This window comes from Panthera tigris, chromosome C2 (assembly GCF_018350195.1).
Source record: "Panthera tigris isolate Pti1 chromosome C2, P.tigris_Pti1_mat1.1, whole genome shotgun sequence".
NCBI classification, from domain to species: Eukaryota; Metazoa; Chordata; class Mammalia; order Carnivora; family Felidae; genus Panthera; species Panthera tigris.
The window spans coordinates 132,568,257-132,588,944 of record NC_056668.1 but is presented as its reverse complement, the minus strand read 5'-3'; the positions used below and the strand labels follow the sequence as shown (position 1 = coordinate 132,588,944).

The window sequence follows — 20,688 nt, the reverse complement described above, 5'->3', positions numbered from 1 at the left end:
TGCACCTTCCTCATACACTCAGAGACCCACTCCTTCAGACATAGACATAGGTGCCTTTTTCCATTATCCCCCAATAGGCCTCCCGGTTGCATTTGCCTAATCTTTCCTGGTCCTTCTCTGCCAAGTGCACGCATTTGCAAGATAACACCCTGTCCCTGGGGTAACTCCTGGGCCATGAAGAGAAGGAAGTTAAGTGGCCCACATAGGGACTGAGCTTATGAGCTGGCCTCATTCTTTATGCTTGGTCACGTGGAGTAAAATGATCAGGTGCTCTGCAATGAATAAAAGTAACTCCTATCAGCCCAACAGAATGCAGCCATTCTCCTATAACTGACAAGGAGGTTAGTCTGACTTCAAGGACAGTCTGGGAGTTGGGATGTCTCTGTTCTAGACTGTGTCTTCGCAGTAAGACTTGGGCATACTCCTGGGCCTTATGGGTAAAGTCAGGTGTTAGTCCTAATGATCGCATTGACACAGAACAGAAGTGAAAAGGGCCTCAGAGCCTTTAGTTTATGACTTTGAGTGAACAGATGAAACTGAAGCCCAGAGAGGCCAAGTAACTTATACTAGTCCACACAGCACTTCAGTAGCATAAGCACAGATAGGAACTCAGATGTCTAGCTCCTATTGTAGCCCATTCCCATCTGGCCAGGCTGTCATCCTAAGGTCCCTTCTATAGCAGTGTTTTCCAGTACGTAAAGTAATCATTGTAGAGGAGCAGATGGCAAACACTTCTCATCATAGAGGCCTTTAAATGGGCTCTAAAAAAAAGGACAGGAAACAACTATAGAAATTGTAATTGTCTAACAGCAACATTTGCATACTATGGTATTTCTAAGTGCTTTAAAAAAATCTTATTAGCTCAGTATAAGTACATGAAGCATTTCCTCATTTCCCCTTGGCAGACCTTTTTCTTAATTCCAAATAAATGGCATCGGCATTAGTGGGTGTTTGTGCAACCTCTTAATTAATCAAGACTCTCAGGTGCAGTGGATAGAAATGCAGCAAAACCAATCTGAACAAAACGGGAACTTTGGCTCATGTGAGTGTTAGGTCATCCACAATTAGATTCAGAGACTTAAACAAGATTGTAAGTAGTTCTTTCTCCTTTGCTCTCACATGCTATCTGGACTCTATATCTCTGTGTGGTTGTGGCCTCATTTTCTCCTCAAGATAGACTTTCTCCACATGGGGAAGATGTTTGTCAGCAGCCCATTTCCAGCTCTCCCACCAAACTTAAGGATTCTTTTTTCCTCTAACTCGAAATAAAAAATCCTAGGGAATGACTGACTGGCCCTGCTAGGGACTCATGACCACCCATAGACCAATCTCTGGGAACAGGTGATTGGGTTACTATCAATGGCTTGGCCCAGATCATGTGCCCACACACCTATGTCAGAACTTCCTTCTGGATCAACAGTCTCACTAGGCTCTGATGATTAAGCCTGGGGAGAAGCACTTCCCACACCAAAATAAAGAGCCAAACATGAATGGTTATCTGACTTGGAAAGCTGAGATTGTCCAGGAGAGACAAGAGGTCTGCCTAAATTCCAGAAATGAAGTCATTGCTTGGGACAAATATTTACTGGTTCATATCATGTTTACAGCTATATATTTGCAAAAATAATGCAACGTCGTGGATCTAACTCCATGGCTGATCTAACTCCTGTTCTCAATCCCTTACCCTACCTTTTAACTGGAGGTTCCAAGTTACATAATTCTGACTAATAAGACCTAAGTTCCTGTTGTCTCTGTGGTTCTTGGGAAAGCGTATACTTTCCAGATATAGTTGTTGTCCCTTCCCTCTTCTTTCTGATGGAAGATGGACGTGATACCTGGAGTTGCAGTAGCCATCCTGCAACCACGAGGGAAGGACCAAAAGAAGTCTGTAAGCTGCAAACCAGAGCCAGCAAGCTGTTGCCTTGAGACTTTTTGTTATGTAAGAAAAACAATTACTATTTGTTTAAATCATGAAAGTTAGCTTAGTTGCAGCCAAAATATTCCTGATACAATGGATAAATCAGATTCATATGTAGCCAGAAATAAAATCTTAAAAGTTAGAGTCTGGTATAGGTCTCTGTCTTTCAGAGTTTTCAGTTCTCCGTCTTTTCAAACTTTGGGGAACATAAAGAAGACACAGTTTTTTTTTTTTTTTTTTACCCAGAGGAAGCTTACAATTAAATAGAGCTTAAAATTTAGGCCAGTGTTGAACAAAGAATTCCTTCTTATGTTTAATTCCCCAATGCTGCAATTAAGCCCATTTGCTTTTTATTTCATCCTCAGTAGAGCTCAAGAATGGCTAGTTACCATCTTTTTAAATAAGGAAGATGACTTAATTAAAAATACTCTTCCATCTCTGTGGTGTGTGTGTGTGTGTGTGTGTGTGTGTGTGTGTGTGTGTTTCTGTTTATTTTCCCTGGTTAATTAATACCAATTTCTTTGACTTTCTTCATAGATTTTATTTTTCAAACCTCTAATCATGTGATATTCGATCAAACAAAATTTACAGTTAGAGTTTTTAAAAACTTGCATGGTCACTAAGAATCTCTTATCTAACTGGAGGATAAGATTGTAATGACTTTTTGGCCTCCTGTTTTTGAGGCCCCCTCCCCAAAGCTGGAGAATCATAACATCTCCTGGTGGTTAAATCTTCACATGTGGGACTCTGGCCCCAAATTCTGGAATCAAGATTGCCCCTCAGCAGAGGAGTCAGATGCAACTTAGGCTCAGAGGCACCTGACTCTGAATGGGGTCTGCCATGATCATTGTAGGCATGCTATCCTCGTTCACCAGTGACTAGATTCCTCACACATTCTTTAATTTCCTCTGCTAGGGGTATTTTCCCTGTCTTGTCTTAACCTTCTTCTTCTGGTAACTGTTCCCTACTTTTCCCTATGAAATTGTCCCTCCTTTACTTCCAATTTTTGTGGTTCTAGTGGAACTGACTCCTTCAGCCCCAAGGATGAGCATATGACTCAGTCCTGGCCAGAGGATCACATCATCTTGGCCACAGTGATTGGTTGAGAGATGACCATGTGACCAAGTCAGGCTACTCAAAGCTGGTGATGCTCAATGATGGGACTTTTGTAAGAATGTTTGGGAAAGGAAAGCTCTTTCCTCACAGGGCTGCTGAGCCTGGGGAATATGACCCTAGCATTTCTGGCAGCCATCTTTTCCCCAAAAGGTACAAGCTCCTAATAGAGCTCATAAAAAGGGAGGGAGAGGGAGAGAGAGAGAGAGAGAGAGAGAGAGAGAGAGATGGAAGAGAGAGGTGGAGCGGGAAGAAGAGGAAGCCAAATCTTGAAGATACTGTTTGAGCCCTGGATCCAGCCTGGATTGGCACTTTTTATTGACTTTCTTATTTCATGATCCAATACGTTCTCCTTTTGCTTAAGCCAATTTAAATTGATTTCCTGCCCTGAATCTGACAAGTCTTCTGACTGGGTCTCCAAATCCTGTTTAGATTAGATACTTTGGATGTGCCATGAACACACCTCCCACTCAACACTTCAACATCTTCCATCCTGGGGACTAACCTCCTGGGCCTACCTGAGACTCAGGTCCTAACCTGCTATTCCCTATAGACTTTACCCCCGAATATGTCCTCACATGTCTATTGTAGCACAAACCCTTGTACCCACCCAGGTTCACAGCGGTTCTTTTACTGGGTGCTGCTGAGGGCTCACAAGGCAATCCTCGCCTGTGCAATACCCTTGGGTGCCTGGAGTTGACTCTCTCTGAGGTACCTGGGAGTTACAGCGCCCTACCCCGGGGCCTCTCTGAGCTGATGGCTGACTGATGTGGGTGTATACGTGCCCTATTTCTTTGCCTCAAGGAAAGACAGACGTTGCAAAACACTGTATGCTCCAGAGCTCTTTGCAAGATTGGGCTGAGAGTAGATTTCACTTGAAACTGCATCTTTATTGAGCTTCTTCTCCTTCCCTATTCCTTAATAAATGACTGGCACAAGAATCCCTATTTCAAGTTCCGCTTCTAGAGAACCTGACTTGTGGCAAATTGTAATTTCCAAAGGTGGCAACCACAGGGTCTCTCATCCCACATGCTCTTCTTACAATGTGACTTGTCTCACTGGGTGGGTGTCTGTGTCCATCCCCTTGAATTGGGGAGGATGTGTATGGTGAAAGTGTCATTATGTGGCCATGAGGTTAGCTGCATTTTGGAATGATTTGTTGTTCAACAATGGAATCTGGAACACGACCTAGGACATCAGTCCTTAGCCTTTATCCAAATGGGTTATGTGGCCTGATCCTCACTTGTCCTGTTTGGCAGCCCAAACAAGCCAAGTTCTGGTATCCTCTGTTATTAGTCTTGATGGCAAACACATTTGGAAAAAGCTTTCCAGGTTTCCATCATCTGGAAATGGGACAGCATTGGCATTTGTCAGTGATCATGGTCATTCCCCCAACACCCAGGGGGCTTATGTATCAGGAATAGATGACACACTACTTGTTGTGTGGTCAGGCAGATGAGTCAGGGGCTATATTTCACCTCCAGAACACATTTTACTTGTAAAATTAAAAACACTTTCTGGGAAATTCCCGAATGTCAGGACTTGAAAATCCCGAAGCGGTTGTTAATTGTATCTTGGTTTTGTTTAAGTAAAAATGTTAATGAAAGTTTCTTTTGAGTATCATAATGGGAACCAAAAATAGGAACTCAAAGGTGAGGTAAGCTGCTGGTTCTCAAAAAGTAACAAGAGTACTTTTTGTCATCGTCTCCCTTGTGGGCCAAAGGGCTCTCCCTTCAAATCATCTGAGGATGCATGAGTCTCACTGTGCAAGCCCCACAGAGAGTGCATGTGTATGTGTAGATTTTTAAGAGCTCAGAGGTGTTTCTCTTACATATTTCAGCCCACATTTTTAAAACCTGAACATGAACATCTGAAAAATATAGACCCATTTTTAGAAAGATGTACTCACAAAATGCGTGCCTACCTAGACAAAACACCACCTGATATCTTTGGCTTAGTTTTATTTTGTACTAGGGACAAATAGGAAAGGCAGGAGGGAGGCCAGAAGACTGTTTTGGGGGAGTTTTGCTTCAGGTTGTTAACTTTATACTTAAAACAATCTGTATGCCACTGAAATTTCAAGACTTATGTTCATTGCTAATTTTCTTATCTATCTCTATAAAACCAGGAACTCAGCAGTGGGAAATCTAAGGGGATGGAGGAAATCTAGCTGGTGAGAAGATCCCATTTGAACAAACTGTTTCTAATCCTTTTCTTACATTCCTTTATTTCTGACTGTTCTGGTTAGCTATTGCTGCATAACAAGTAACTCCAAAACCTAGTGGCTTCAAACAATAAGCCATTTTGTTATTTCTCATGATTTTTATGGATCAGGATTAGGGGGAGGCTAGACAGGGTGGTTCCGGTCAGGTCTCTCATCAGTTTACGTCAGTGAGAGTGCTGGCCTAGGGCTGGCTGGGCATCTGTTTCTCTCTCCATGTGGTCTCCATGTGGGCTGGCTTGGGCTTCCTCAAAACATGGTAGCCTCAGAGCAGTTGGACCACTTGCTTGGTAGCTGAATGTTTCATGAGTGAACACCAGCTAAGTGGAAAATGCTTTATCTTCTATCTACAGAGGTCACATAGCTTTGCTTATGCTTATACCTCATTCCATTGGTTATGAGTATGCAGCAAACTTCTCAGATTAAGGAGAGGGAAATTATACTCCACTTTTTGATGGGGGATTGGCTCTGGAAGAGCATGTGGGACGGGAGATATCATTGCAGGCCATCTTTGGAAAACACAATTAGCCACACTGCCCAAGCCTCATTCCTCAGTGTTCCTGTTGATTTTATCAACTACCTAAAAGCTTTTTCCTAATTTTCTTTACACCTTAAGGTAACCAGAGCCCATCTCTCTAGAACCCTGGTGTGCACACTATTATTTAAAATAAAGTTTACTTACAGACTCTTCATTAGAGCCTCTTACTGGGATAAAAGAAAAGACAAGAGTGGAGATGACTTTTGGAATCAGAGTTTCCCTCCTTAAAATATTCAATCAGTATAATGACCCTGAGAGGAAAGGACAGTTAAGAATAAGACCTGCCTTATTATATCTTGACCATCCAGGTCCTGCCCTACATGACTTAACTAGCTGGTTTTTTTTTTTCCAAAAGTGATTAACAGTTGTAAAATATTGATAATTCCTTAATAATAGCATTAGCAAAGATGCTTGCTACTAACGCCTGCAGAAGAAGGCAGATGTTGGAGTCTGGCCTCTTGCCATCCAGCTGTTGCTTAGCTGAGGCCACATGCCAAAAGCAAGATTTAGGCCTGCTAAAAAGCCTCTCAGGCTCTTTCCCCAGACTGCCAGGCCTGTCAGCCCGACTCTTGATACTTGGGTCTGGAGTCAGTAGGGCTGAGAGAAAAGGCCTCAGTGGTGATTGACAGAGAGCTCTATTCCAAAGCTCCCATTTCAGCCGAGTAGAGAGACGACAGACAACAGGAGGGAGGAAAGTGGGCCTGCAGCCACTGACATTTAAACCCTTGAAATGTGTTTCAAAAGGGATGAGAACAGAGTGAGTTAGGAGGAGGGAAGAACGGTCTTTGCAAGAAACATTATTAATCCAACATATAGGCATTAGCTCCTGGTATGAATGGTGCTATGGTCTGAGTGTTTATGTCCCCTCAAAATTTATCTGTTGAAATCCTAACCCCTAGAGTGATGGTATTAGGAGGTGAGGCCTTTGGGAGCTGATTAAGTCATGCAGACAGAGCCCTCATGAATGGGATTACTGCCCTTATAAAAGAGGCCCCAGAGAGCTCTCTTGTCCTTTCCACCATGTGAGATTATATTGAAAAGATGTCATCTAGGAAGTGGGCTCTCATCAGACGCTGAATCTGCGTGGGCAGCGGTGGGGGGGGGGGGGGGCGGGGAGGGCGGGGCGGGGTTGCTGATCTTGGACTTATCATCCTCCAGAACTGTAAGAAATAACTGTTTGCTGTTTATAAGCCACCCTGTCTATGGTATTTAGTTATAGCAACCTGAACAGACTAAGACAAATGGTATTCACCTGTTTATTCATTCCTTTGTTTGTGTATGTATTCATTCATATTATTTTATAAGCCAGGGAATCCTAGGAAATGGAGACATGACTAGATCAGAACCCTCATGTATTTGGGAAAATAGGAAAGGAGTAAAGGGCTGCATATCAGGCAATACAGTTAAATCTCAGTTAACAAAATCTCTTGGAAGGAAGCCCCTTTATACAAAATCATATTTGGAAGGGAACAAAAACCAGAAACCTTGAGAAGCTATGCTCATACTGTAGAGCATGAACCATATGCTAGCAGCTAGGGGGGAAATGACTCTTAACTGTTCAGAGTTCCTTCTATACAGTACAGGAAGAGTGGGTGGAGGCCCCTATGTTTGTTTGCTAATCGTGATGTCAACCTTCAACTGTCTAATCTCATATCACACACATTATCTCATATTAGCATAGTAGGTACTCAGGTGTGCTAAAAATAAAACATTTCAGAGGGGGTGCAGAGGTGGTAGAAACTTATTCCCAATTTCAGGATTGGCCCCCACTATGCATAAGTTTTGGTGGTGGGGGGGGGGGTCACATTGTGCCAAAGCATGAGCAGGATTTAGCAACCTGATCTGTGTCATCAACATCCAGGATGCCATCCACAGAGACATCTTTGCAGTGTCTGGTTTTCTATTGTTGTTTCATACTGCTCTCTGCTGTATTAGCCATAAGATCTGGTACAACCTCCTGTTGGTCCAGGTCTCTCAGCTAACTCTCCGGCTGCTTTAAATACATGAGAGGGGCGCCTGGGTGGCTCAGTCAGTTAAGCGTCCGACTTCAGCTCAGGTCATGATCTCACAGTTAATGGGTTCGAGCCCTGCGTCAAGATCTGTGCTGACAGCTCGGAGCCTAGAGCCTGCTTCGGATTCTGTGTCTCTCTCTCTCTGCCCCTCCCCTGCTCGTCTGCTGTCTGCTCAAAAATGATTAAACATTAAAAAAAATATTAAACATTAAAAAAAATATTAAACACATGAGAGTATTTTGTGGATCCTGTGCCTTTACTGACTAGTGAAAACTTTGAGGGATTTACAGCCCTTTACCACTTTTGTGCTTCCCTCAGGTGCTCAGGAGTTGTTCTGTTTCTTCCATAGTGTGGTACGGTCCAGTGGACCTGGAGGCTTCCTCAGACCCAGCTGTCCAGACAAACCATGCTGAGTACCAGCCGGAGCTCTACCTGGGACAGGAACCATGAGTCCCTTCTGGACTGCCATCAGTATTCCTTCTGGAATTGGGCTCTCCCAAACACATCTCAGGTTATTATTATACCACCCACCATTATTATTATTCACTTTTATATCAGATATTCAGTTTTAGAATTTCCATTTGGTTCTTTTCTTTCTATAGGTTTTATCTCTGTGCTGAGATTGCCTATTTGTTCACTCATCAGAGATATTTTCTTTATATTCTTGAGAATAGCTATAATAGCTGCTTAAAGATCTTAATCTTATTCCAACACCTGATTCATCTTGAGGGTGGTCTCCGTTGACTAATCTTTGTCTTGGATATGGGTTACATTTTCCTTTTTCTTTTGAACGTCTAGTAATTTTGGATGGTACTGTGGACCTTTGTGAGTGATACATTGTCAAGACTCTGGATTCTGCTATGTTACTCTCAAGAATATTGATTTTTAAAACATCTTAGCAGGAAATTAACTATGCTGAGCTACAACTCCAAACTTGGTCTCCTTTGCAGGAGACCTTTAATACAGACCTTTAATACAGACCTTTAATACAGTTTGGTGCTTCCCGTCTATGGCTCTCTCCTTTCTGGGCTTCTGTCCCCTCACTTTCCAGCTGCTGTGATCACTCTGAAATCTGTCGTCTGATTCCTTGGCTGGTGTGACTGTAGGTTTCTGGTTCAAGTTTGGGCTGCCCTGCAGGGTGCTAACTGGGGCCTTGATGAAAAGCCATTTAAAAAAAGGGAAACCCACCCATGGATGTTTCCATTTTTCAAATGTCCCCTCCCTTCCAGTTTCTACCTATTTTCAGTTGCTTTTCATTGCCTTCAGAGAGTTGTTTCTTAGATATCGTCTAGAGTTTCTCTGCAGAGAATTGGTTCAATACAAGCTACTTTACTGCGCTGAAGTGGGATTTGCTGTGCTTCCTTTTGCATATACTGTAAGGGCAGGATATTGGGTCTCTTTCTGAGGGACTTAAAATGTCCATTCACTCCTGTACCTCCTCACATTTTTCTACCTCCCTGCAGTATGGGATGATATTATGCCCTCGGGGGAGGTTGGAGAGACCTTTATCTGCCTCTTTAAGAATTGTTTTTTAATGTTGAATCTCCCTGGACAATTGAACTCACAAGCTTTTGAGACCCCCAAGACTTTTCTTTGTCTTTCTGCTGAAATAACCATTCCCTGAGCTATGGATGCCACACAGTTTAGCTGGTTCCCCAATAAAGATAAGGGGTGAGATGACAGGATGTGTTGGGATTGGAAAGAGCATCAGTATTTCAAAAAACCTGTTTGTCCATCTTAGGCATAACACCTGCGTTGAGTGATTACTTAGTTGTGGTCTAGTATGAGCGAAATTCAGTATATCTGGTATTTAAGTCAGTAGTTTTAAGTAGTTAAGCCTTCTTATTTCATTCATCCATTCATTCAAGTATGTTTTACTCATTAAAAAAAAACCATTTAGGGAATGCCTATTATTTATCAGGCCCTGTGCTAAGTACTAATTATGGAATGAAAAGTGTGCTTATTACAGAAATTTCAGGTGTCAGCAAATATTAGGAGGGAAGCGTAAGGCAAGCCTAGGATTAAATTTTACCTACTCTTTAGAGCAGCCTTGAAGCAATACCGATTTTGTGGTTTTAAAGTGACTTGGGACAGTGAAGAAAGCTCAAGAATTTTGAGGCAAAAAGTTCAAGTTTAAGCCCACTTCACCTTTTATTAACTGCATCGCCTTGGGCAAGTCTGTCAATTTCTCTAGGCCCTTATTTCCTTTTCAGTCATTAGATAACTGCCCCATGTTGCTAGACAGAAAGCTTTCTGAGAATAGGAACAGCGCCTGTTCCTTCCCTGCCGATCTCTGTTCCTAGTGTAGTGTTGGCACATAGTATGTTCTCAATAAATAGGTTAACATTAAATGTGTAATAATAGCTCTTATTGTGTTTTGATCATCTTGAGAATTACTAGGATTCCAAGAGGGAAATATTCCTAATTGGATCCCTCCTTTATTCTAACAGCTCCCAGATATGTTTGTGATGCCTTTCAGAACATCTAGTGGCTTCTAATAGGTAATATCAGTCAGCATAGGCTAGCTTATGCTGCAGAAACAACTTACAGTTTCAGTGGCGTAAAGCAAGTCATTTCCTCTTCATGTTACATAATCATTGCAGGTTAGATGGAGGGCTCAGCATGGACCGAATGTTGCCAGCAGCCTTGCTAGAGGGAAGAGAGAAATCTGGAAGGTCTCGTCCTGACAATTAAGTCATTTTCATGAAAGTGGTACACATCACTTCTGCTCACAATTCACCAGCCAGAACTAGTCATATAACCTCTCCCAATCACAAGGAGCTATGAAGACCAATTCTACCAAAGGACCAGGAAAGGACCAGAAATATTTGGGGAACAGCACTGATGATCACCACAGGATTTTGAGCTGGTCCACTTGGGCCCATCTAAGTACAGGTTTAACAGAAATAGATAGGAACATCTTTTACACTCGGATCTTTTCACTGTCCCTGAGGTTTTGAACGGCCACACTCTCAAGGGCTAAATGGCTTCTTAGGCAGTTAAATGAGGGTTGAACTTGAGGAATAGGAGTTAGTCCTTCTGGATGACCTACAGGTCATGCTCTGGCTGCTCTATATGGGAGATCATTGCCAAATATCAGTGGGAAGGATGAACAGCACTTTTCCTTCCTCTGCTGAAGATCTGTAGTGCTCCTGGACAAGTTCTAAGAACTGTTGTCTAGTTGTCTACAGGGTTTCCAAGTGTTATGTGGATGATTCTCACTTGAATAGAGGGAAGCGGGCTTCTGGACTCTGACTGTCGTCAGTCCCTGAGTCCTACCAAATGTTCCCTATTGGCATAGCCCTCTGTTTCTCTCAGCTTCCCTTGCTCCTGTTTGGCAACTTTGATCTATTCTTGGAAGGGGTGTGTGTGTGTGTGTGTGTGTGGATGTGTGTGTGTGTGTGTGTGTGTGTGTGTGTGATAATGGGTGGGTAGGGAAGGAAAGGAGATGTGATAGGGGACAATGCTTCTACTTGATTTCATATTTTTCCATATCTTTTAAATTTTATATTTTAACCTTGACTTTTGAAACCCCAAAGCCAAGAATTTTACTTTTTTTTCCCTTGTATTGCCATGATAAGTCTCTCTTGTGGCACACTGGCTCTTCTCTAGTCTCAACTGAAGAAAAGAGGCTTGGTACAGCATGACAAGAAATACAGTGGGAGAGGGAAAGGAGTGGTGGTAGAAGGAAAAGCGTATCAATTAATGTATCAAAATCTTATCCCACCATTTACTTAATGATTTATTTCCACAACCTTCTTTTCTATTCCTGTAGCATATATAGGCTTCTATATATTCATCAATAAATATATGAATATATATATAATCTCTGATAATAAAGTTTGTCCACAAATGCAAGTCAGTAGAGCATTCCATTTTGTCCCATAAATGGAATAACCAGTGAAGGGCTATGGATGTGGGTAGCTTTTGGTAAAGCCAGAAGGTTCATCAAGCTGCATGAGGGAAACAAGGCTGCAAACAGCCACATGCTTCACACAATATTCCTGAAATTCAGTCTCACGGCTTTTTGCTCTAGAGAGCAAATTCTGTCTCAGCCACAGGAGGGCCCTGCTCCCCTGAACTGCCTGTTTGACAGCCTGGGAATTCAGAGGAAAAATGAGGAGTAGATTCAGGAGCCAAATAACAATACATCCATGGGTTTTGTGATGATGTGAATGGAACATTTGGCAATCATACGTTTCCTCAAACTGGCGATGTCTATGGGGGCATTTGCAGAGCGCTGCTCTAACTACACTTTGGACAAAAGCCCCTGGCCTTGGCCAATCAGTGCATACATATAAAACATCCTAACAAGCCCCCTGTCCCCACCCCAATTCACACTTTCACACAGCTGAGGGTTACAGGGCATGTCTGGACGCTGGCACGAGTGTGCCCCGCTCCACTGTGACCAGGGGCACCACAGACTGGCAGGGGGTATGTCTGGGAAGGCTGTGCCTCTCACAATAAACAAAGGGCAACGGGTTCCTCCAAAGCCACTGGCTCTGGGGCGCAGAACTCTGGCCTCTGCCACCATGCTTCCTCATAGAAACCAGTGTCACTCTACATGGGGCCGGCTTCCTGCAGCCATTTAGTGTGGAGCAGCTGGCCAAACTGTGATCTCACTGTGACTGCAAACCCACTTAAAATATTAACCGTGCTGATAAAGATGCATAATTCTTGTACCTCCAGGGCACATAGGAGTTTACTTCTCTTTCCTGTCAGTCCTGAAATGCTGCTGTTCAGCTGCCCTGTACAAGAGCTGGGTTTCATGGCCATGTGAAAAAATAGAATAACAGCACTTCAGGTTCCCAAGTTTTTGATGGGTCTGCTTTCTGCATAAGTTGTTACTGCTCTTTACAGAATAACGGGGGACTGAGTTACTTTGAGCTAAGTTGGGGGTGCTGAGTTTGGTGACACTGTGGGGAGAAGGAGGGCACAATAGAGGATTAGCTGGGATTCTCCTTCCCTCCAAGCTTCAGTGTAGCTGGGGTGCAGCAAAATTGTTCCAGCTGCTGGTACCCATGGCCTTCATCTTCTCCGGAGTGGGGTGATGCTGCAGAGGCCAAGAGAGAGAATTGCTCTAGTGGGGGGTTCCTTTAACTGAGCTTTTGCAAGAATTGTACAGTCTGGCCACGGCTGCTGCTTATGCTTGCCTAGGCTGGCTTAACTCCCCTCCTTTCCATGAGGGGTGCTGAGAGAACCAGCTTCCCCATTAACTTGGGGCCTGCATTTTATTGACTGCGAACACTCAGGATCCCAGTTCTGGGGCCATCTGTGACCTGTCGTGCTATAACAGCTCGGTTTTCCCCGTGTTCAGCTCCCTCCCTGAGTACTTAGTGTTAAATCATAGGGGGAGGAAGTGTGAGCAGAGGAAAAACAGCACTATTACATGACCCCCGATGAGACCGCTGTGATAGAATTAAAAGCTGCCGCCCTAGGACATTCTAACAGATGACATTGTGAGGTTGCCAAGGTAACCCACCAGGATATAGATCCAGCATCTTTGGGGTTGACGCTGGGTAGGCGAGGTCAGTCAGAGGTGAGTCCCAGCTGCCCAGGGTCTATCCCCTGGCTGGCCAGTGCCTGGCAGCCAATTGGAAAATCGAGGTTGACCTCTACACAGCACAAGTGAACCCAACACTGACTCTTCATTGGGTAGTCCAGGTGAAAGAGAATTAGAATATTTCAGATAGCTTTTCAGTGTAGGTTACATGGAGCCTTGAAAGATCTGGATGCTAATGACTCATCCATTCATTCCATAAATGTTTATTGAACACCTACTAGGTACCAGATTGGAAGTATCAGAATATCTAGGGGGGAAAGTTGAGAATTCTAGAAAACCCTAAAAAAAGGCAGATTCAAGCAGGGAAAAAAGACATTTAAGACATTTACAAACAGTACTTAGGAAGATGCTGAGTAGAAGAAAATGGAAACCATCAGAATAACTTATTAACCCCAATGATCTGGTGTTAAAAAAAAAACACACTTATATGCAAAAATTTATAGAATGAAAATGATTTGCTTAAAAGAGATCAACTTCTTCCCCCCCAACCACAACCAGGTTATGCTTCATTTCCCCCCTTTACTCTTTATCTTCATTTAAATACTCCATGGTTACTTTTCAACTTCTGGTTAACACCCATAATGTTATTTTTTTTTTCCCTCTGAGGTAAGGATTAGAAAAGATCAGAAAGATTTCAGATGAGCCCTGACTTGCGAAACTCAAGGCCTTGGCAGATAAATGACATAAAGATCCCTCCTTTTGGCCTCATAGATGGGTGTTCAAAACCAGGGTGGTGCCAGTGAACATTTGTCCCCACACACTACTGTTTGAACCTGGACTTGGGCTGACACCTGGTCTTGTTGTATTCTCCCAGTGGGCAAGCCAAGCTGGGGAGAGAGCGGGGAATATTGGAGTTGGTGGTGGTGAGTGATGCCCATAAGTGGTGAGCTAGAAAGAGAAAGGAGCAAAACAGAAAACACAAACAGAAATGGTGGGCAGTGGAGTGGGGGCAGGCAGGAGGGAGGGACACAACTGGGATGGCGATGGAAAGAGAAAACAAGGAAGAAAATATCTAAGAAGCTGTGCTGAACAGGCATTCCTGAAAAGAAAATAGCGCTTCTCTACCCCTTGGGGGGGTGTTATCAGTACCAGAAGGACCTCATTAAAACACTGTTGGGGCCTGCAACCTGCCCACCACTCTGTGGGCTCCAATGCCTAAGGCCCCCTCTTTGCCCAATCAGAAAATGTAGATAGTTAATTAGATTATGTCAGCTGTCTTGTTGCAGTCCTCTTCATAGTATTAATAATAACAATGACAATAGCTAAGTTATAGAGTGCTTCCTAAACACTTTACACATAAAACTCATGAGGAAGTGCTATTTAACAAATGAGGAAACAGGCCCAGAGCAGTTAAGTCACTTACCCAAGTCACACAGGGAGTAAGGGGAGGCTAGGCCAACCCTAACTGGTGCTATGATTCCTGCTTTTAACCCCTACACTGTAATTCTGCTTTGTTTAAAAAGTTCCAAGGGAAAAAAAATGCTTTTTAATGAGTGTTCTGCCCACATCTTCACTTTACTAAGTCAGCCCTGACCTGGTGCTTTATTTATATAACTGTCTCCTTGGGCAACCTAAAGTTGCAGGCCAAGATGGTCCCCCAGATCTTCTGAAACCTTAAGGACACCTGAAGTAGGCAGAATACAGCGGGCGTGGCAAGGGGTGGGCAGCATTATCCCTCTCATTAATCACTAACTCTCAAATACCTTAGACGCCTGAGATGGCCCACCTGTGGAATGGGGACGAGGAAGAGTCCACTCTCAATGGTCCTGCCACACCCTCAGCCATCAGCACCTTGGTGGCTGTCACCATCCAGCACTCCAGCTCAAATATTTAGGGAACCCAGTCCCCTAGGCGCACTCTAGCCTCTTACAACCTTGGTTAGAAGGGGTCGAGGGAGTGGTCTTGGCGCCTGGACCTCTGCGCGGAGGGGCATTAGGGTCGCCAGTGGGGTACGGGGCGTGTGCCGCGCGCAGGTGGCCCGCCGCGTGGAGGCAGCGGCGCGGGGCGTCAAGGGGGTGCAGGGCGCCGAGGGGCGCGGGGCGGGCCCGCTGCTCCCGCGGCGGCTGTCAGGGGCCGGCGGCTCCCCCGAAGATGCAGCGCAGCATATTTTGCACATGAGTTCAGAGGAAGAGGAAGTGTAGCCGGCGGACGCGCGGCGGCGGCGGCGGCGGCGGCGGCGGCGGCGGCGGGGGCGCGTCGGGGCTGGAGCCGGAGCGCGCCGGGCTCAGGGCGCAGCGAGCGGGAGCGCGGCGGCCGCGGGCTCCGCGGAGGGACGGACGCACAGATCGCGGGAGGGACATATACCGGCGCACGCTGCGCAGCCGCTTCCCGCCCCCACCCACTGGTGCCCACGCCTTCCCCTTGCCGCTTGCTCTGTATGGCACAAACTTTCCTCCCGGGACGGAACACGCTGTCTCAGGGAGCCCGCGCCGGCGCCTTCTCCTCAGCCGGTCCCTAACGGTAGGTGGGCGCGCGGCAAGATTTGGGGTGTAGGCGGGCACAGGCCCTGCCATCTGGCCCCGCGGACCGGGACCTGGGCGGGCAGGAGGAGCTCCGCGTGGCGCCTCCCTGCAGGTTGCCGGGGCTGCCAGAGGGCCACCGCCCCCACCACCACATCCCCTACCGGGGTTGGATGGGTCAGCGGCGATCCACGACTCGCAACGCTCTTGGCCAACTTTTTTTGAAAAAAAAAAAAAAAAAAAATCATCCGTGGCACGCAATGGGGAGAGGCACCCTAGAGCAGTTTGTTGGGGGTCGTGGACTCTGCAGGCTCGGGGGTGCCTAAGAAGGAAGCAGAGGGGAAGCTTCGAGGCTACAGGTGGGTCTGGGACACTGCTGCAGGGGTTCCTTGGCAAAGATCTGGCTGGAGCTGGCTACGCAGTCCAGGTTCAGCAAGGCACGAGGCTGCGGTGGGGTGGGGGTAGGGGGTGGAGGCGCCTCTAGCCGCCCTTTTGCGTGCGCCCTGGGAGGTGGGTTTGTTCCTGGCGCAGGGGTTCTGGATAGATGGGAGCAGACCTGCCGTGTGTCCAGGGGAAGCGCCGCAGCCACTGGAGGCACAGAGACTCGGGGCACGGGAAGTCCCCAGCGCTGAAAACGGCATCTCCCCTTCTGTAAGGGGACTTCTTTCCTCGTCCTAACCCGCTTTCCTAGGCTCAAGGGACTCCCGGGTAGGTCGGGTCTTGGCGAGGTGATAGTGACGTACATTTCAGAAAACCGATTGTCAGGCATGCAACACTCCCCCTTCCCCCTGACCAGAGCCCGTGCCCTTGACCTAGGATATCGCTGTCTTTGGCAGCGAGAACCGCGTGGAGGCCAAAGTGCTAAACCCAGGCACGCTCCCTGTTGCCTCCAGTTGCTTATGCTTAGTTAGCTGCCCTATGTGGTTGTGGGTGGTCCCCAGGGACACTGAGAAGTGGCAGAGAGTTTGTTGGGAGACTTAAACAAAAAGTGTGTGTGTGTGTGTGTGTGTGTGTATGTGTGTGTGTATGTATATATATATATATATATATATATATATATATATATATTTTTTTTTTTTTTTTTTTTTTTAATCCGGCCCAAATCTCTATATTTGAGTGGCTGCCCTGGGTTTCCAGCAACAGTCCCTTCTTGTAATTGGCACAGCTGTTTTCAGATGCTGGGCGCACAGTCAGACTAGGCGTCTTCAGCCCCTGCCATCGTGTGTCATCTCAGGATAACCGAGGCCATGCCAGGAAGGAAGGCGGGAGTAATGTGGGTGACCTCTGGGCCTGTGGGTAGGGCACGCTGTGCACCCCACGTGTCCCTGGCTGCCGGGATTCCTAATTTGTATCTGAACAGCTGAATTCCCTACCAAGTTCAAGTGACCCCAGATGTCACCAAATCCCACGGAGGGGTTAAGCAACAAGCTGTTTAGGTCTCTTTGGTGCGTGTGTGCTAACCTCAGTTGAAATCACTTGAACCTCAGACTGACTCTGCATCCTCTTTTGCCTTCAGTGGGGTTTCTGGCCCTGAGAGCTGGGGCATTATCCTCTGTATATCATGTGGCTGGGTTGGTTTTTCTTTGTTAGTCTTTTGACTTAATGGACTTGGGGCGAATGGAAGTGGAGTGTTGTGCAGTTCGCTAATAGATTGGTACAGGAATTGAAAGGGAACAAATTGGGAATGAGTTCTTTTTCTCCCTCTTGAGCAGGAATTTTTGGCTTCCATTCAAATAATTGCTTTGTCTGTAGGGAAACAGGCAGAAAATCTTTGGCATGAGTGATGTGAGTTCCTGTAAAGCTACTTGTATTCTTCCAATCTTCACTCTGCAGCAGAATTGAATTGAAACTATGTGGGCCCATGGCTTGGTGGGCATGGGTATCTTGTCAAGTTTCTAACTTGGTGGGCTAAGGAGAGGGCACTGTGAGTTTTTCTTTCCCGGACCTATCTCATTTTTAAAAAATATAAACAACTTGCAAGAACAGTAGCTACCCAAATTCACATATCTAGGGTGTAATTTTGCAATATTGGCTTTATTACACATCTGGCGATTTATTCATCCCTCCATCAGTCCCAGCTTATTGTTTTATGCCCTTTAAAGTAAATTACAGACATTGGCATAGGTCACTTCTAAACAGTTCAGTGCACATTTTATTATTCAGAGTTCATTATATGTTCGTGATTTTTTTAGGGTAAAATTAAAAATTTTTAATGTTTATTCATTTTTGAGAGACAGAGAGACGGAACGTGAGTGGGTGGGGGTTGAGAGAGAGGGAGTCACAGATTCCCAAGCGGACTCCAGGCTCTGAGCTGTCAGCACAGAGACCGACACAGGGCTTGAACTAACGGATGGTGAGACGGATGGTAGGACGTCCAACTGACTGAGCTACCCAGGCACCCCTAAGGTAAAATTTATATACATATAATGAAATGCACAAATGTTGAGAGTCATGCTTGCATAATGTTTTGATAGATGTGTACACCTGTATAATCCTAGTCTCTGTCAAGATAGAAAATATTACCATCACCTCAGAAAGTTTCCTCATCCCCATTCCCCCTTTCAGTGGCAACCACTGCTGATTGTTTCCCACTGTTAGTTTAGTCTGTTCTTGAATTCCTATAAATGGAATTATGCAGTATTGTGTAAAGCTTCTTCCACTCAGCATATTTCTGAGATTCATCCATGTTGTATATGTCAGTATTTTGGTCTTTTTTCATTGCTTAGTTATATTCCAGGATATGTCCATATCACAGTTTGCTAACATATTCCCCCAGTTGATGGACACGTGAGTCAGTCCCAGGTTATTGGGGTATTGTGAATGAAGCTGCTATGAATATTTGTGGACAAGTCTTCCTAGGGACATATGTTCTCATTTCTCGTGGGTAAATGCCTAAGAGTGGAATCGTTAGGTCATAGAAGAGGTGGATGTGAACCTTGTAAGAAGCTGCGGGATCTTTTTCCAACACGGTTGTACCATTTTACAGTCCCACCAGCAAAGAATACAAGTATGGGAGTCCAGATACGACAACCCTATTTTCCTATCCCAAAGTCAAGAGCATGGTTTGACCAATGTTTGGGGGTTAGAGGGTACAGAAATTGGACGCTCGAGACAGTGCGAAACACGTTGTTTTCATAGGTGGAGCAGCTGTAAGAAATCCCTGACTCTGCCAGTGAATGAGTTTACACTTAAATTATTGCAGATGATCAGACAAATATTTTATTTGTAGAGATCTTCAGAGAAGGGAATTCCACAGGGGAATGTACCCTTGGTTGTGAAAGAAGATTGATTGAGTGCTTTCTATATAAAGAAAAATAACCCCCACACCCCACAGAATTCCAGTACACTTCTGCTTAGAAACTCCTGGGGGATTTCTGACGTATTGGTCTAGTTGATGTGAACTTGGTGGAGGAGATTCCCGTTGGATTTCACCGGCTCGCGCAGCTGGCTGCTGAACGCAGTTGTGTTTGCTTTGTGAGGCAGATCAGATTTGGCTTTTTGAAGGCTCAGAAAACAGCTTTCCTGTTAAAGTGATTTGGACTGTCAGTGAGAAACATGACCTATCGACACCCTCTTGTCGTCCTGGCTGAGAAAATGGGTCGGTTCCCCTCAGGTCCTCTTACCCATTAGTCCCATTCTGTGGACCAGCAGCCGAACCCAGTGTGGACTGATTTAGGAACAGGAATTGAGCCTCCCTGACTGCTTGCCACCCCAGAATGAAATATTTGCATCTGGCCAAGGTGTCTCAATGGGCTCAGATGACAATATAGAGTCTCAAGACATTGCCCCGTTTGGGGACTGTTCTGATCAGACAGCCTAGAACAGTGCCTGCCACAGAATGGGGGCACAGTAAACATTGGCTAAATGATGACTGGTGACTCATGATGGTACCCGTCTGGGTGATTGCCCATCTGGAGGTTGACAGTGAGTGCCAAGATGTCAGGGCCCCAAGATGTACTTCACTAGAGGTTACTTTACCATAGCCTGGGAAACAGGTTCAAAGTGTTCCCACCTCGGAAGACTTGCCAACCATAAACTTCCATTCTAGTAGCACTGTTCTTATTTCATTATAGATTTTACAGTATTATTAACAAAATAATAATTAACCCCCCGATGCTTACTTTTTGCCAACACTGTTAGGCACTTTACGTGCGTTCTTTGGATTTAATCCACGTGGATGGCAAATACTATTCTTATCTGCACGTTAGCCTTGAGGAAACTGAAGCTTAGTGAGGTTAAGTAACTTGCCCTAAGTTGGCTTTTTCGTGTTTCCTAGATGTAGGGAAGAGACTGGGATGTTCTGGTTTTGCAAAGGAGATTACGTCCACAAGCAAAGATTTCCAAAAACGTGAGGCCATGGTATAGTAGAAACATAAACTGAGTAGGGCACAACAGCATTGCAAGAAATGACACACTGGAATCATTTCTTTTTCTTTTCTGCTTTCTGGGTTTGGGGCAGCCAGGCCTGTATAGAGATACTAATTATTTTGGTGACAATTTACGAGGTTGTCCGTTGAGTACGATTTTAGTTTTATTGGAAGAAAAGAAAGATGTTGCCAGCTGTTGAGTTTGAGGGTCTGTAGCTGAGCTGTCCTGTTCAGTGGCCACCAGCTACATGTGGCTATTTGCATTTAAATGTAAAGTGAATTAAAATGAAATAAAATTGCGGTTCAGCTCCTCAGTCTCCCTAGCCACATTTCCAGTACTGAAGAGCCACACGTGGTTATTGGCATTGGAGTTGGATAGTGCACAGGTGGAGTATTTTCACCATGGCTGAAAGCCCTATTTGATAGTGCCGCTCTACAGTAAGCATTTCTTCCTTTTCCTTTAGTTGAAGAGTTGGCAACACCCTTGGCTAAGGCTT

General features: G+C 45.1%; 1 protein-coding gene across 2 annotated transcripts in view; it reads left to right on the top strand.

Moving 5' to 3' along the window:
* The first annotated feature begins 15,573 nt into the window (after positions 1-15,573).
* Positions 15,574-20,688, top strand: part of RFTN1 (raftlin, lipid raft linker 1) — a 208,212-nt gene continuing 203,097 nt past the window's right edge. Inside the window, exon 1 of one of the 2 annotated variants that reach the window (XM_042956971.1) lies at positions 15,574-15,825. The gene's annotated coding sequence lies outside the window, so the exon portion shown is untranslated. Of the gene's footprint in view, positions 15,826-15,925; positions 16,184-20,688 lie in introns of those variants that run through there. The other variant, XM_007087353.3, reaches the window with a different exon arrangement.